Raw genomic sequence first — 15,603 nt, 5'->3', positions numbered from 1 at the left:
AATGGGTCTGGAATGTGATTGTAATTTACTGAGTAGGAATCAAAAGAGGTGGTCAGGTTTCCGGAAAGGAAATGTGAAGATAGAAACTAGTCCCAGGCCACGGAGAACTTTTAACCCCTTTGAAAGACCCATCCTTAGAAAACAGTGCTCACCTGTGCCCGGGAATTTGATGCCAATGTGAGATGCCTCCTTCCAGCTGGAGGTTTGAGCTTCTAGCTCTTGTTCCTGACTCATCAAGGGAGGTGAAGGGGGAGGAGGTCAAAAAGAGAGGTCCCAGGGGTATAGCTTCAGTTACTCATTCATTGAAAGAGGACTTTCTCTACCTTTTGCAAGAGGAGGAGGAGATAGGGGAGGGGAGGAAAAGGCAAGAGGGAGAGAGCTGCTTCCCCCTGCCCCTCAAAACCCCTCTAGCTGACCTTTAAATTTTCAGAATAATGCAGTTTGCATATTACTTGAATGACAGTCTGGTGAGTGGATTAGAATACCCTGGAAAGGAGAAAACCTCAGCAGATAGTAAAGCTTTGTAAGACCCGTTGACATTTGGGGAAAACTTGCTGCTAAGATTTCTAATGAAACAGCCCTGGGATATTTTCAAAGACTGGTTTTCCCCTCAGAACATTCATGCCTAAGCCCCTCTTACTTGTCAAAATTAGACCAGAAAACTGCTGACACGGAGACTTTATTTTAAAAGAGCATAGGATGGAGCTGGGGAAGACAGAGACTGAATCAGAGAGATGAACATTTTTATTATGAAAAATTGAACACGTAAACAATAGACCCAGCTACAGCAATCACCAAGTCCTGGCCAATCTGACCTGCACCCCTCACCCCCTTCCTGACTAACCCCTGGATTATTTTGAGTAAATCCTGGCACTGTATCATTTCATCTATAAATTTCAGTATGTTTCTCTAAAAGATAAGAACTTTTTTACAAAAGACATAACCAGAATACATAATCACAGTTTAAAAATCAATAGGCAGGCCCCAGTAGGGACTTCCCTGGTGGCCCAGTGGTTAAGAATCCGCCTCCCAATGCAGGGGACACAGGTTCGAGCCCTGGTCCGGGAAGATCCCACATGCCACGGAGCAACTAAGCCCGCAAGCCACAACTACTGAAGCCCGTGTACCTAGAGCCCGTGCGCTGCAACAAGAGAAGCCACCGCAATGAGAAGCCCGCGCACTGCAACAAAGAGTAGCCCCCGCTCGCTGCAACTAGAGAAAGCCCGTGCGCAGCAAAGAAGACCCAACACAGCCATCAATCAATCAATCAATCAATCAATAGTAATTCCTTAATATAACCAACTATGCCATCAGTGTTTAACTTTCTCCAGTTCCCCTCCCCCACCCTTTTACAACTGATTTATTGACATCAGGATCCAAACAAGGGCTGCTTGCCGTATTTGCTTACTATGTCACATGCCTCTGTTCCTTTTTTTTAAATTTATTTTTATTGAAGTGTAGGTTTACAATATTGTGTCTAAGTTTCTTTTAATCTACAGGTTCCCACTTCCTCTATTTTTTCTCCCATTTACATCATAAAGTTCCCCCAAGGTCTGGATTTACTGGCTTCATCCCACTGGTGTCATTTAATATGTTCCTCCTCGCCTGCATTTCCTGACGATTGATTGCTAGATCTTGAGGCTTGGTCTCATTCAGGTTAGATCTGGCTTCACTGGTGCACGTTCTTACAGCAGGAGGCCCATCTCGCCTGACTGTCTCTCTGTGACATTAGCAGATGTTGATGATCATTTACTCGATCCATTGTTTCAGTAGGTGTTTGCAAAATGTGATGTTCAAATCCTTTTATTCCTTCTTTATTTGCTAGCTGGAGTCCTTCTGTAGATGGCAATGTTCCCTCCTCAGCTATTTATGGTTACCGTGAGGAACAATTCCTACAGGAAGGACAGGATAAATGCTCGATTTTTTCCCCTTTACTTACCAGTTTTCAGAATAATGAATTGTTTCCTTACCATCTTCCAAAAGGACGGAGAGTTTTGCTTTGTTTTTATTTTGTTGTTTATGAACTCATGAGTTTTTACATATGCAATGTGATTCAGTCCTTTGTGGTTCTGCTTACTAATGCTTAAACCATCCTACTGTTGGCCAGTGGAAGCTTCTCTAAGTTGACCCCTGAGTCCTGTTGACATGACCCCAGTAGTCTCTGATAGCTTCCTTGCTTTCTGATATGACTAGATGACCAGGCTTATCTACATTTCTTGCCCTAGACCTGGAATCAGTCATTTCTCTACAGAGCCTGGTTTCTCTTAGTGGTAAATGGTATTTAGAAAGCACCATCTGGGCAGTTCAAACAGTTTTTAAGAAAACGTTTCTTTTTAATTTAGAAATAAAGTATAAGCACTGCAAACACAAATTTAATTCAAGGACTAAATGAGAAAGTTGAACCAGAATGTTCCAGAATAGCATTGTCCAGTAGAACTTTCTGTGATGATGGACATATCCTTTATCTGAGCTTTTCAATATGGTGGCCACTAACTACTAGAATTTGGCATGTGGGCAGTACAATGGAAGAAATGATTATTAAATTTATTTTTTAAATTAATTTCAAGTTTAAGTAGTCACTTGTGACTAGTGAATGCCTTATCAGACAGTGCAGGAAATCTAGAATCTAGTGATTAAATTCCACAACTGTGTATTTTTCAAGCCCCATTCGTGTGCAAGGCATGGGAAAGGCACTGCAAGAGAACTGAGTAGTACACTGTCATCCCTCGTAAGAACCTTCCAAAATATTATAGTAAAGGAAATAAGGTGAATCCCTTAATAATTTTAATGTAACCAAAGTGGTAATTGCTAGACAAGTTGCATTGCAATGAGAATTCCAAAAAAGGAGATATGTTTTAATAATCTGGTTAGGGTGGTTAGAAGTGGATTCATGGAGAAGATGACAGAAGAAAGACACTTTTAAGAAATTATTATATGGTTACTTTATTTTATTTTTAATTTTATTTTGGAGTCTTTTTCAAATAAACTTTATTTTTTGGAGCAGTTTTAAGTTCACACCAAAGCTGGGTGGAAACTTAGAGTTCTCACATATCCACCGCCCCACACATGCACAGCCCTCCCTAGTATTAGCACTCCCCCCTCCCTGAGTGGTACATTTGTTACAGTTGAAATTGACACATCATAATCACCCAAAGTCCAGAGTTGACATTAGGGCTCACTCTTGGTCTTCTGCTTTCTATGGGTTTGGACAAAAGAATAAGGACATGTATCCATCACTAGAATATCACACAGAGTACCTTTACTGCCCTAAAAATCTTCTGTGTACTACCTGTGATCTCCCTACCCTCACCCTCTGGCAACCACTGATGTTTTTACTGTCTCCATAGTTTTGCTTTTTCCAGAATGTCGGATAGCTGGAATCATATGACGTGTAACCTTTTCAGATCGGCTCCTTTCACTGAGTAATACACATTTGAGGTTCCTCCATGTCTTTTCATTGCTTGTAGTTCATTTCTTTTTAGTGTTGAATAATAGTCCATTTTCTGGATGTACCACAGTTTATTTATCCATTTGCTTCTGGAAGGACATCTTGGTTGCTTCCAAATCTTGGCAGTTATAAATAAAGCTGCTGTAAACAGCCATGTGCAGGTTTTCATGTAGACCTAAGTTTTCAGCTCATTTGAGGAGATAACCAAGGAGCACGATAGCTGGATTGTATGGTTAGAGTGTGTTTAGTTTTGAAGAAACTTTGAAAATTTACTTCATCAGGGCTTCCCTGGTGGCGCAGTGGTTGAGAGTCCGCCTGCCGATGCAGGGGACACGGGTTCGTGCCCCGGTCCGGGAGGATCCCACATGCCGTGGAGCGGCTGGGCCCGTGAGCCATGGCCGCTGAGCCTGCGCGTCCGGAGCCTGTGCTCCGCAACGGGAGAGGCCACACCAGTGAGAGGTCCATGTACCACTAAAAAAAAAAAAAAAAAAAAAAAATTTACTTCATCATCATCATCACAATAATACCTTTCATTTATTGAGTGCTTGCTGTAGCCCCACATTTTCACATGTAATAACTTATTTACCTCAATCCTAATAACCCTGTAAGGCAAATGCTTTTAACCTCCACTTTACAGGTGAGTAAATGGAGGCTTTAAGAGAATAGTGACTTGCTCAGGGCCCCACGGCTCCCCCGTTGAACTGGATTTCAAACCCACATCTGTCTCGCTTCAACGCCCCATCCTTTACTGCTGTGTATCAAGCTCTCAGGGCCCAAAGGTTTCACCAGAACTTTTAAAATGTGTCTCATTGTCTTGGCTTCTTGGACTGCTCCTAAATAAAGATCACTTTCCTTCTGCACTTCTGAAAGCCTACTTCCAAAGGAGGCTGGCGTTCAGGATAACTTCCCGAGAGTGGAAGGGAAGAGCAGAGGTGACCATGTTGGGGAGACCCGTGTGGTGGTCAGTGGCAGAGCCCGTAGATGGCAGGGGACCCGGCATCCTCCCTGACTCTCCTCGGCCCCAGCCGAGGCTGGACCCCCTCAGCACACCTCACTCTGAGCTCTCAGCACTTCTTTCCCAGCCTGTCTTTCCATCTCCTCAGCTTCCTCCGTCCTGGGGTCTCTAGGACCTTTCCAAAGCCTTATACCCAGTTTTACTTCCCTTCCCAACGCTGTGAGTTGGCTTTGGTGGTGCTCTTTGCCTGGGTCACCCAGTGCTCCTCCTGGACACTCTCCTTTCCCGTCTCCCTTGCTGTCAGCTTTCCTGAGCCTCGCTAAGGTTCCTTGGAACCTGGCCTCAGTGGAAAGCCCCGGGCCTGTGCTTCTCCAACGGGCCAGTTTAGAGAAACCATATCTTCATTTATGGCTAGAATTTTTCTGTTGGGCATTGAATTCCAAAAAAAACCATTTAGTGGCTGTTGAAAGTCAGATTGCTCCATTGGCTTCATATCTCTGCACCACTGCTCACTAGCAGTATGTCCCTGGACAAATAATTTAACCTGTCTAAGCCGCAGTGTCCTCATCTGTAAAATGAGAATATTAATAGTCCTTGCTCGTCGATTTCCTGATAGACCGAAAGGACATAATGCCCAGCACCTGGTGTGTGGTAAGCACTGGCTATATATTAGCCATTGGTAATAGTGATTATCCACATCATGGTAGATGGCCCTTGGTTTGGGGGAAAGCTGAAACAAATCACTTCGTAACTGGTTTAGTGTAATCGGGTTATATGAGCGCTAGGAGCTCTGGAGTAACTGATGAGCAGCCGGGTTCAAGATCAGAGTCTTCTTTCTACGTGATGGGTGGCCTTGGGCTATCGCTTAATTTTCTGGAGCCTCACTGCTATCATGTGTAGAGCGGAAATCATAATCGGCTGCTGCCTCTGGGCCTTTGCATGGCCATTCCCTGTGCCTGGATTTTCCTGCCAGAGCTGTGCGTGGCGCACTCCATTCATGTCCCTGACACTCTTGCTGTCCCCTGCTCTAATTCTTTTACAGAGCTTATTGTGACCTCATATTTATCACACACGTACCGTGGGCCGCCTCCCCCATCCCCTCCCAAGAGTTCAAGCTCAAGGAGGCAGGGGTAAATCTGGTCTGTTCACTGCTGGGATCCCGTCTCCAAAGATGGCACCTGGGATATAGTAAACTGTCAAGGAAGGAAATTGTTGAAAGTAAAATGCTAAAGTCCTTTCAAAGTATACAGAGCTCTGGAGCCGTAAGGGTGTGTGGGCAGTTTCTGGGCCTTCTGGGAAACAACAGGAAAGGCCCGCGGGTTGAATTCATCACGCTGATGCACCTAAAATGTTTAGCTTTGCTGGCAGAAGCATCTTCTTAGGCCCGTACCTAACCCTGTCGCTTTGTGATGGGCTTTAAGGAACCCACCAGGCCCAGATGGAGACGAGCCAGTCCTGGTGGATGTACTCTATCCAGTTCTGGCCATGTGTTCCCTCCGACCTGGGCTTCTCCCACACCTGAGCAGAAGCCTTCTCTCTACTCCTTCCCTGCATATAAAGGGCACGTAGAAATGTCCAGGGATGTCACATCCTCACACCTCCGTGCGACTGTAAAGCCCAGCATCCTTCCCTGGAATTTTGCTTTCTAGGCTAATCCCTGACTTGTCATGAGAAGTCTTATCTGTTGTTACCTGTCATTTATGAATCACTCTTCTAATTATTAGTGAATTATCCCAATAGTTCTTCAGTTAAACGTATGCCGCCTACTTTACCAGTGGGGAAACTGAGGCTCTCAAAGCTTTGTCACTTGCTGAGGGCCGCACACTTGGCAATGACCTCAAAGCCAGGCTCCTTCCTTGGCCTGTGGTTCCCCCGTGGACTCTACACAGTTGAAGCAGAGGCTTAGAAGGAAGATGACTAGAAACAAACACACAGTCCTCTCTGGCCTCTTACACACAGTAAGGGGATACGTTTCCAAAAGGCTACTGGCAAATAATTTCGAGGGTTTGGCCAGCCTGAAATAACCAGTCTATTTAGAGGTTTCAAGACCAGGCAGCAGAGGCTAAATAAGGTAACGTGTCTGTCAGGAGGGGAGGCCCAGAGAAGAGAAGAGAATATTAAAAAACTCATGGTTCGTATCATGTTTTTCTTACCTAAGGCTCCTTGAAAAGTGTGCTACAAATAAAAGCTATTGCTGTCCTCACCTTAAGATACAGAAATATCAATATATATAGTGTATATATATTTTTGGTTTACAACATGCAACTACACAACTTCGGAAAAAGTAAGTTTATTATACATGATTTGGGGGAAATGGAGAGTTCTCATCCAAAACTTGATGTCCAGATTAAATGTATGGGGATTTAGGGGTTTCCCCTTTGGAATGTTAAATTTTTAGTAATGAAAGTAGCTTCCACTTACATAGCACTTATGATGTGCCAGGAACTGGGCTAGTCCCTTCCCATACTTTTTGACACTTAATCGTCACCACTCTATTTCCATTTTTCCATCTTATTAATGAAGACTTAGAGATTCAGAGAGATTAAGCAAATCACCCAGGCTCACACAGCTAGTAAGCAGCAGAGCCAGCTTTTGGACTAACATCATAGAGTCTAAGATTCACAAAGGTAATGGAAGTTGTGCTTGCCAGTATGTTACTTGGTGCCCAGAATAGACCCAGGCATTGTAAATGTTCAATAAATACTGGAATGAAGAATGAAGAATGAATGAATGAATGAATGAATGAAAGGGTCCGACTCCTCTAATCTCAGCAGCCCTGCTGGATCTCCTCCTCACTCTGCTCTGCAGGCTGTCAGCCTCATCTCTGTAGCTGAATGACGCGATGCATTAGGATTGAGCATTCTCTATCTATAGCAGAATAAATTAGACCTAGGTGTGTTCACACTTTCTTTTATCGATTTTTGGTGGGAAGTAGAGGGTGTGAAGGAATGGCTGTGTGTTTACATATTTTTATAAGCCGATCAGGGTGGAGAGTGTGGATATACAGGGCAGGTCCCCTCTGGGTGTGTCTACTGGCAGGCTCTCCGACTTGTCCCCATTGCTGCTCTCGTTGAGGGAACCGAGCTCTGGAACCACAATGTCTGCTACCTCTCAAGGGGGGGAAAAGAGGAAATGATGGGGCAGCTTCCACTGCGAGAAAGGAAAGCAGAAATTCGGTAAGAAACAGTTCTCTGGCAGTTCCTCAAACCTAAACTGAAATCTAGTGGCATGTCATAAAAGTCTCAAGGGAACTGGAAATCAGGAGATCGGGGTCTAATCCCTGCTTGGCCACTGACTTGGATAAGTCATTTTTGTGCTTTAGGCTTCACTTTTCTTAGCGCTAAAATAAACAATTTAGGCTAAAACCCTGCCTTCAGGCGTTTAGAACTCTGGGTGTGTTGAGGTGGGTGCAGGAGGGGGTGTTTGGGGTGGTCACACTGATTAATGAGTGGCATTTGTGTGTGCTGTGTTGGGGGGACAGAGCGGGGATGCTCAATGTATTCAATGCTCAGGGCCACACAAAGAGAAATTGTACCACTTAGAATCTGGAATGGTAATTAAGAACTGCTTCATTGCTGAAATACTGTGATTCTATTCTAGCCACATTCATTTGAATCATCCAAGTCACATGGTGAAAAGAAATCAGACTCTGAGTGAAAGAAATCAAGAGTAATGTGTATCATACATTTTTAAATGCCTCCCAATGTACATGACTTTTGTGAATGTCAGGACAGTTTCTTGACCTGTAACCCGTCTCCCACGATGGTCTCAGAAAACAGCAGGGAGCTGGCCTGGAGAGGAAATGTCACAGGCAGTTGCTATCAGACAGGAAGGTTAGAAGCCCTCTTTGGCAGAGCAGAGACACAGCCCCTCCCCTGAAAGACTCTGACTGGGGTGGGTACCAAGTCAGTGGAGTTGAAAGGCTGAGAGAGGCGTCCAGGGCTGTGGGCTTGCGATCGGGCCCCTTTTCTTAAGGCCTTGGGGTTTCCCAGCTGGAGGGGAGAAGGGGCTGAAATACACAGAGAACAGTTAGTCAGAGAGAGGCCTGGGGTTGAAATGAGGAGCTCATAATAGGAGGCTAAGGCAGAGGAGACTTGAGCAGTGGGTCTCCTAAAAGAGGTGGAACCGAACACCCCTCCGCAGATACTTGTGAAGGCCATTCCCTGACCAGAGGGAAAAGACCCCCTTCAGGAAGCCAGTGAGTTTCCACAGGTGAGCTGGTCCTTCCCCACCACCCAAAGCTAGTTAAGCTTTTGCCCATATGCAGATGCCGTCTGTGCTGTTGTTTTATTGAGATATAGCATACACACAGAGAAGGATACAGAGTATATAGCTTGATGGATGTACACACACGTGTGTACCCAAGACCCACAGTAGGATACAGACCATGTCTGCACCCTCTATGGTGCTTCTGTGCTTTCTCCCGGTCAACGTCTGCCGCCAAAGGTAACCACTTTTTAGCTTGATCACCATAGGGTAGTTTTTGAACATCACATAAGTAGAATCATACAGTTTATAGTTTTTGTGGTCTGGCTTTCTTCATTCAATATTATGCCTCTGAAGTTCATCCATCCTGTTGCAAGGAACAGTTCACCTTTTCCCCATTGCTGAGTAGAATTCCATAGTAGGATTACAACACAGTTATTTATCCATTCTACTGTTGAAGGAGACTTGGATGGTTCCTAGATGCCATCTGGAGAAAGAGTACAAAGGATGGAAACCTCTTAAGATGAAAGAAATACTTCCCTTAGGGAATTTGAACCTCAAAGAGACCATTTTAAGCTAGAGAAGCAGAATGATGTCCAATTGTCGTTCACATTTTCTCTGTCTGCAGAAATGGGGACTCTAGAGCTAAATGAGGTCAGTTAATGGAAGATTTTTAAAAAAATCATATTTTGTGCACATCTGAGTTGAAGAGTGTAAATTTGGGCCCTGCTAGTGTGACTTTCTAATAAGAGCAACAGTGTTCAGGGCTGGCTTTTGGCTTATTCAAGGGGTAGACCAGTTGCCTTACTATTAAAATGGTAACAACTTGAACGAGTTATAGTCAAAAGGTGGTGCACCAAAAACAGGATGAGTTGTAGGGGAAAATATTCAGAAGGTGTGGAAAATCTGAGTGAACATTTCTAATGGGGGAGCAGTGCTGGGCTCCCCGGAACCTCAGACAGAATTTGAGTCGGCAGCACAACAGTTGTCAAAGAAAACACCAGGCTAATTCAGAAAGGTGCACAATTAGTCACCCTGCAGTGGTCAAAGGCTGTTGTTCTAACTATTCTGACTAATTTCAACTTGTTTATCTTAAGAGAAATGGGAGGCAGCTTGAGAAGTTCTCAAATAAAATAATCTCAGTGACTTAAGAGATGAAAAATGAGTCCAGGGTGAACAAGTCAGTAGAGTTAGGGCTGTTTTTTTGCTTTACCAGAAAACTCAACTACCCTTAGAATGGGTATTTTAGTCCAGGAAGAAAGTGATGGTCTACTTTCGAGGTGACGGTAGGAGTAGGTGTCTCTGAACGCCTTTATCTACACAATTGGAATGGTAAGAAGAGGACACAGATGGAAGCTGTGTATCGTTGCCTCTGTGGCGCTTGTGAGGGCGTCCATAAACACTTCAGCTCGCTTTCCTCTGGGCACACAGTAGGACTGCACTTCCCTGCCCACTTGAAGATACCTACAGCTGCGTGACTTGCTTTGGCCAATGACATGTGAGCAGAAATGACGCTTCAAAGCAGAAGCTTTAAGAGCCAGTGTGGTTTCTCTGCAAAGATTTATTTCCCCCTCTACCATGATTCCAGGTCGTGGCTGCTTCAGCAGCCTGGCTTCCAGAGGGAGCGAGACCCCAAGCCAACCCTGGATGGTTATGTTTGTGAGCAAGAAATAACCTGTTACTGCTTCAAGCCACTGAGATTTCGGGACTCACCTCAGCATAGCCTGGCCTATCCTGCACGATTGAGGTGCTCACCAGGGTCTCTGAGAATGGTCACTGGATGTGCTTTGTGGCCTTCGCCCCTTACCCCAGCTCTAAGGCAAAGGCGGTCATGTGACCTCTGATAAAAGACCAGCCCATTGATTCTTTCTCAAGAATTTGAACACTTCGGGATACAGAGACAATTGGCACTCTGTGGGAGAAGCTATAGCTAAGAGGATCTAAGGGACGATTGGAACTGTGGGTCAGGTGGGGCGACGAACAAGGAAAATACAAGACAGACACCTGGTATAAGGCAGGGCCAGTCGAGGGACTCAGGAGAGAGAAGGAGGCTGAGAAAGGAGGTGCAGCCCCCAGCTAACCCTGACTTTCCGCTTCATCCCTAACGGGCTGGTGGGCTTGGTTTCTGGCTTCTACAAGATCCCTGTAGACTAACACTAACTCCCCAACACACACACCTTTTACTTGAATGAGTCCAGGCTGCTTCTGTACTTTCCAACAAGAACCTTAACGAGAACAAAATATAAACAGGAGCAAGAAGTTAATAGTACTGTTAACACTGGCTAATACTTGCCGTGTGCCAGGCACTGTCCTAGGCACATCATGCGTCGTGACTCGGCTCATTCTCCCAGCAACATTAGGAGGTACATACTTCTAACATCCTCACCTTTACAGATAAGGAAACTGCGGCACAGAGAGGGCGACTGCCTTTCCCCACACCACATCGCTGCCAAGGGGTGTCTGGTTTTAGACTTGCAACCGCTACGTTATCATGAACTTCTGAATGTCACTGATGATGCCTTGTTGCTTAAAGGAGTTTTTGAAATTCTGCTTTACCATGTTGAAAGCTAAAATTATTGTCACTTACTTTAGATGTGATAATGGTATTTTTAAATGAAGTATTATCTTTTAGAAATGCATTCTAAAATATTTATGGATAAGATACGATGTCTAGGATGTGCTTGAAATAATGCAGGGGAACACAGAGGCGGTGAGTGACACTATAGATAGCGTATGATTAGACACGAGTTGATCATCGTTGAAGCTTGAGTGATGGATACATGGGAATTATTAGGCTTTTCTCTCTGCTTTTGTGTATATCTGAAACTTCCCATAGTAAAATGTAGTATATAAGCACCGAGAAAAGGCATGGAAAAGACTGCAATTGATGCGAAACTTGAAAGGGGACTTTTTATCTCATCTATGCTATTTTTAGAGGGAAGTTGGCAAACTATGATCAGTGGTACAAATGTTTTTGTACAGCTTTCAAGCTGTGAATGGGTTTTTACTAATGATTGAAAATGTTCAATCATTTGTGAATGTGAAATGCAAATTTTAGTGATGATAAAGTTTTATTGGTACAGAGTCACACCCATGCGTTTCTGTCTTGCTTGTGGCAGCTTTCATGCTCTAAAGACAGAGTTAACTAGTAGTAGCAGAGACTGTGGACCATAAAACTTAATGTATTTACTATGTGGCCCTTTACAGAAAAGTTTGCTGACCTCTATTTTATTTTTTTAAGATTTTTTTGATGTGGATCATTTTTAAAGTCTTTATTGAATTTGTTACAATATTGCTTCTGTTTTATGTTTTGGTTTTTGACCGCGGAGCATGTGGGATCTTAGCTCCCAGACTAGGGATCAAGCCCACACCCCCTGCATTGGAAGGCGAAGTCTTAACCACTGGACCGCCGGGGAAGTCCCAGACCTCTATTTTAGAAAGAGATTTCTTCACGCACAACTTTGTTTTTAAAGCCAGTTTAAAAAAAAAAATATATATATATATATATATATATAGAAAGAGAGAGAGAAAGTTTTCTTTTTTAATTAGGAAACTAATACAAGACCCTTTTAGACAATGTAGCCTGTACCAAAGAGTATAAAAAAGAAAATGAATATCATCCTCCAGGTACCCATTTCTAAAATCTTCCTTCTTATCTCTTATCAACCAGCTGTTGACAAAATGAAACCTGCTCCATTTTCAGGTAAAAGTGAGGATTGTCTTTCTGGGGCCGATTAGACAAGAAGTACAAGCGGACATTGGCTGTGACAGGGAGACGGGGTAAAAGGATTTGAAAGAGGCCACCTGGGATCTTATTGGGTTTAAATTGTAGAATAAACCTGACACAGTGTATCTAAGCTCAGGTATGATAAATCCAAGTAGGAGGGTGTTGTAATAACCATTTAATACAGATAACAAGAACTGATATTCAAGGTAGAACCTAGTTAACAAGTTTCTGGGGAAAAAATAACCTTAAACGCTGACAACCAATGATTATACCAGCATTATTTATTTATTTTATTTTTATTGTTTTGGCTGTGTTGGGTCTTAGTTGCGGCATGCAGGATCTTTCGTTGTGGTGTGTGGGTTTTCTCTCTGTAGTTGTGGCGTGCAGGTTTTCTCTCTCTAGCTGTGGCTCATGGTCTGCAGGGTGCGTGGCCTCCAGGCCACACGGGCTCTGTAGTTTGCAGCACACGGACTCTCTCGTTGAGGCGCGCGAGCTCACTAGTTGTGGCGCGTGAGATTAGTTGCCCCACGGCATGTGGGATCTTAGTTCTCTGACCAGGGATCAGACCTGCATCCCCTGCATTGTAAGGCGGATTCTCTACCACCTGACCACAAGGGAAGTCCCTATACCAGCATTATTTACAATAACAAAAAGGTAGAAGCAACACCTGCAGTGTCCATCAGCAGATGAATGGATAAACAAAATGTGGCATATACATACAATGGAGTGTTATTTAGCTTTAAAACCAAAGGAGGGACTTCCCTGGTGGCGCAGTGATTAAGAATCCACCTGTCAATGCAGGGGACACGGGTTTGAGCCCTGGTCCGGGAAGATCCCACATGCCGCGGAGCAGCTAAGCCCGTGCGTCACAACTACTGAGCCTGCGCTCTAGAGCCCGTGAGCCACAACTACTGAGCCTGCGTGCCACAACTACTGAAGCCCACGTGCCTAGAGCCCGTGCTCCACAACAAGAGAAGCCACCGCAATGAGAAGCCCATGCACTGCAACAAAGAGAGTAGCCCCTGCTTGCGGCAACTAGAGAAAGGCCACGCACGCACAGCAAGGAAGACCCAAAGCAGCCAAAATTAATTAAGTAATTAAAAGAAAACAAACAAACAAACAAAAACAAAGGAAATTCTGACACAAGCTACACCATGGGTGAGCCTAGAGGACAGTGGTTACATGAAGTAAGCCAGTCAAAAAAGTGCAAATAGTATATGGTTCTCTTTATGTGAGGTCCCTAGAATAGTCCAATTCATAGAGAAAGTAGAATGGTCATTGCCAGGGGATGGAGGGAGGGAGCGGTGTGGAGTTATCGTTTAATGGGTGGAGAGTTTCAGTTTGAGAAGAGGAAAGAAGTTCTAGAGATGGATGGTGATGGTTTGCACAACAATGTGATGTCCTTAATGCCACCCAACTGTACATTTAAATGGTGTTTAAATGGTAAAATTTTGTGCTATGTATATGTGACCATAATTTTTAAAAACTGACCAATTTCAAGTGGATGAAATTTGGTCATAATAAGGGTATACCTTAAGCAAAGAACTTAAAATGGATTTCGGGAAAGCAGGAGAAAGTTCAAGAAACTGAAAGAAGTCTTTAGGCTGCGTGACGCGTAATGCTTAAAGGTGGTGACTGATAAAGGGGTGCTGTGGAGAGGCTGGGCTGCCCCTGAGAGTTTGCTTTCTGTGTTTGGAGGTTCAGGCATAGGTCCGCTTGGGAAGTTGGAGACTTGATACCTCCAGTTCAGTGATTTTTATAAGAATGCCAAGAAAAGTCTCTAAAGGAAATGTTGGAGCTGTCATTAGTGGTGTTACCAGTGATCTGACTTTTCGTTCCTGGTATGCTGCCTTTACAACCTTGATTTCAGTAAAATCCACTAGGTTTCCAGTAACCCGCCAGGATTGTGGCCATTGCCCACAGAATTTAAGGACTGAGTCTTGGCCCAAGCTGGTGGGCAGGTCTCAGCTCCTCCAGGCCACCGAGCATGTGTGCCATCCTCTGTGAATGACTAGAGGGTCAGATTAGCAGGGCAGGCACGTAGGAAAGGCCGAGGGTCTGGTTTACTGTGGGAAAGCCTGGGGGGATGGGCTGGATGGCTGTCATCCATGGCATCACAAATGCCAAGTTGTACGTTGGTTGTGAACTGGAGTGGAAAAGATCTTCCTGGATGGGGATGCAGCATAGCCACGGCCACTTCTGATGTGAAGCTGTGTGACCAGACACTGAGGGTGGATTTGCCCAAAAAGTGACTTCTGGCTAGACCTGCCTCCCATTAGTGCCTCCTAGGATAGCTGGACACGCTTTTTAAGGCCAGCATCCTTTTAAACTGATGCAGTTGATTATTCTGATTGGATAATATCCAGCTGAGCCAGTTGTTAAATATTTTTAAAAGTCACCCCAGCCAGGGATCTCCTTCAAATCACTGTTTGCCGTCTGCCTCCAGTGTCAGTGACGCTACGCTAGTGTTAAATTTTCTGATAACTTTGCTTTAAAAAAAAAAGTGGTGAAGCCCTTAACCAACCCCTAATTACCTCACATTTTGGGGCTTTTGAAATGAGTTTGCACTGGATTTTGTTTAAGATATCAAAAGGAGAAGATTACTAGGAATGGATAACCAGGGCCACAAAAATAGTAAAAGCTACTATTTACTGAATCTACCATCTATTGACCACTTTAGGTATATTATGTCTAATCGTTGCATGAAGTGTTAGGTCTCTTTCTTGTTTTACTCATGAGGGAAGCCAAGGCTGAGAGAAGCCAAGTGACTTGCAAAAAGTCATTCAGCTAATAAGTGGCAAACCCCATATTCAAATATAGCACCATAGTATTTGGTCTTTACGTTTGGGAAATCCAGAAGTAAGCTTAGCTGATGGAGTGGACCTCAGTGGGTTTTGCCACTGAAGCCATCCATTCCAGTCACCTTTCTTCCGCTGACGATACCCTGATTTTCCTCTGCAGTGCCATCTTTTCCCCAGCTCTCATTCCAGATGTTTGGGGGGTTGGTCATGTGACTTGAGCCTGGCCAATCAGCACATGATATTTCCCTGGCTGCAGCAACTCACTCAACAAAGTTTTTTTTTTTTAACTTTTCATTTTATATTGGAGTATAGCTGATTAACAATGCGGTGATAGTTTCAGGTACACAGCAAAGGAACTCAGCCATACATATACAGGTATCCATTCTCCCCCAGACTCCCCTCCCATCCAGGCTGCCACGTAACATTGAGCAGAGTTCCCTGTGCTCTACAGTAGGACCTCACTCCA

This window comes from Pseudorca crassidens, chromosome 10 (genome assembly GCF_039906515.1).
Source record: "Pseudorca crassidens isolate mPseCra1 chromosome 10, mPseCra1.hap1, whole genome shotgun sequence".
Taxonomy (NCBI): Eukaryota; Metazoa; Chordata; class Mammalia; order Artiodactyla; family Delphinidae; genus Pseudorca; species Pseudorca crassidens.
The sequence above is the reverse complement of the archived record's forward strand: the minus strand, read 5'-3'. Positions refer to the sequence as shown.